Source organism: Gavialis gangeticus, unplaced genomic scaffold (assembly GCF_001723915.1).
Source record: "Gavialis gangeticus isolate Ggan-Ray unplaced genomic scaffold, GavGan_comp1, whole genome shotgun sequence".
NCBI classification, from domain to species: domain Eukaryota; kingdom Metazoa; phylum Chordata; order Crocodylia; family Gavialidae; genus Gavialis; species Gavialis gangeticus.
Genome location: NW_017729022.1, coordinates 60,739,013 through 60,741,394, shown reverse-complemented (window position 1 = coordinate 60,741,394; position 2,382 = coordinate 60,739,013).

The window sequence follows — 2,382 nt, the reverse complement described above, 5'->3', positions numbered from 1 at the left end:
TAAGCAAGGTCAACAAAAGTCAGCATGCAGATATGCATACACCCTTGAGTGTAGCACAGATGACCCACAGTCACAAGTAGCTTATTTAATGGGTCCAGGAGAACTGCAAGAGCCTCAACTACGCACAATGGTAATAAGCCAAATTATTTCCACCCTTGTGGCTGTGAAGGAAAAGTTGCCCTACAATACACCACAAGCCAGTTCCTAGTAACGTACCACTAGGAAATCTGGAAATGCCTCCACACATCCTAGTGTCAGACATGCATACCAGGAACAACATGCACTATGTATAATTTATACAGGTATGCAAAGCACATGTATGGTAACCCAATATAGAAAGCTGGGGGGGGAAGATGCAATTTGGAGAAAGAAAGTGTATACTATAAAGATAAAATACTTGTAAAGGACAAGAAAACCAGGAAAAGATGCAAAACAAGGAAAATTCCAAGGGTCAATCTGGGTTATAAAGTTTTGAAGCAGTGAATCTCAACAAGAATACTACATCACCCAGGGAGTACTATAAGTTCCTTTTCAGGGTGCCACACAATATTAGCGCAGTTAAGTATGCAAATACCTACAAATAGATTTCAAATAGTATCAAAACCTTCCTGACCTGTTGTGGCCTGAGTTCTTTGCAAAAGAAAAAAATATTTTTTCTCCATAGTCAAAAAATGAGTGAAAGCTAACAGATGGCATTTTTTCATGGGTGCCTCAAGTCTAATGAGGGGGCCTTGAGTCTAACAAGGGATGCCTTGAGTTTAAAATAGTTGGGAACTACTGTTTTAGAGTGTCTTTCAACTTTCTGCCTTTCCCACCCCAAAGTTGCAGAATCTTGTGCCCACACCTCTTCTATACTTACCCACAAAGTACATGTGAAAATTACCCAATACGAATGTACCAACAAGCATCAATGAACATACATCACTGATATGAGGAGAGAACATTTATTTTACAACCACTCAAGGCTTTGGCAGGATTTCCTTTTTTTACCTTCAGTCACTGATAGAGTGGTACTCATGCACTTTCTTTTCCAGCTTGACCATCATGGATTATCCATTTGTAAATAACCAGGGATGGGGGAAACGAGGGAAAACTATAGTGTCAGTGGTAGAAGGCTGAGACTGAGACTAATATATTCTTGTTGAGACAAAGGTAGTCAGTGCCACAATTTGTGGCATCCCAGAAAGTGATGCTGGTGCAGAATGTGACAGCCTATAAATATAAGTGGTGTACCTTAGTGGGAGCTCATAGCCACACCACTCCGGGATCCACAGTTTCTGTCTGTTGGTTTCTGAGTAGTCTGACTGGCGCATGCCCCTGGCGGCTGGGGGGGCACGGCTGTGCCGGCAGCGGTAGGAGTGCAGCGGTGGGGAGCAGAGAGCTCCCGCAGATGCTGCCAGCACTATTGGCAGCAAGGCAGCAGGGTGGTAAGCGCCAGCCAGGAGCCGGTGACCACCCACAGGCAACACTGGCAGTGTTAGCAGGATCCAGGGGCAATCATTTTGCAGGGGGTGGACTGCTACATGCAGGGGGTGCACATGCACCTGCGTGCACACCCTATGCGCTGCCCCTGCTGAGTGGAATGTTAGGTACTGGTTTTGAACCTCTAAGGCACTAAGACTAAGTACAGGCAGTCAAAAAGCCTGAGGCTGAATAGATTCAGTCTTTGCAGGTTAGTTTAAGCTGCAAAGATTAAACTGAGAAACAACTGGACACACATTTACCTTTGATTCAGGACATACAGCCACATACCTGCTGTGGCTCAGGCCAAAAGCCAGGGGGCACTAGAGCACAGCTCTCTGGCACTTTCTCTTCCTGCTATCCTGAGGTCTGTGGGATTTGCAGTTCAGCATCACAGCAGCAGGACTCTGCAGAGTTGCATATCACTTCCTCTTCCTGCTTCCAGGTGCCTCTGGGATTTGTAGTCCACAGTCACAGCCAGCAATAACTTGCAGTAAATTTAGTGGAGCAGATCTACCCTTGGGGGAAGGGGGATTTAACCCCCCTCCCTGGCTCCAGACCTCAGCCAGGGTTTGCCTGGGGGGAGCAGTCCCTGCCTCACCCCAGCCCCTGCAACCCTTCTCTCTCAGAGCAGACAGCACAGCCTAGCCCAGGCTGCAAAGCATGCTGGGATGCTGGGGAACTGTGATTTAACTTGAACCAGGAAGGGGTCTGGGACAGAAGTTTTATAAATCAGTTTGACCCAAAACAGTTAAGTCTGACACTACATTCGGCCAGTTTATCTTAACCAGTTTCAGCCATTTTGAAATGGGTTTACGTGTTCGGACTTCTGTTCTGTTATAGGTTTAAATCAGTTTCTGATGACTTAAACCAGTTTATGTGTAACTTCTGTCCCTAGCCTAAAAGGCTAAGGGCTTGCCA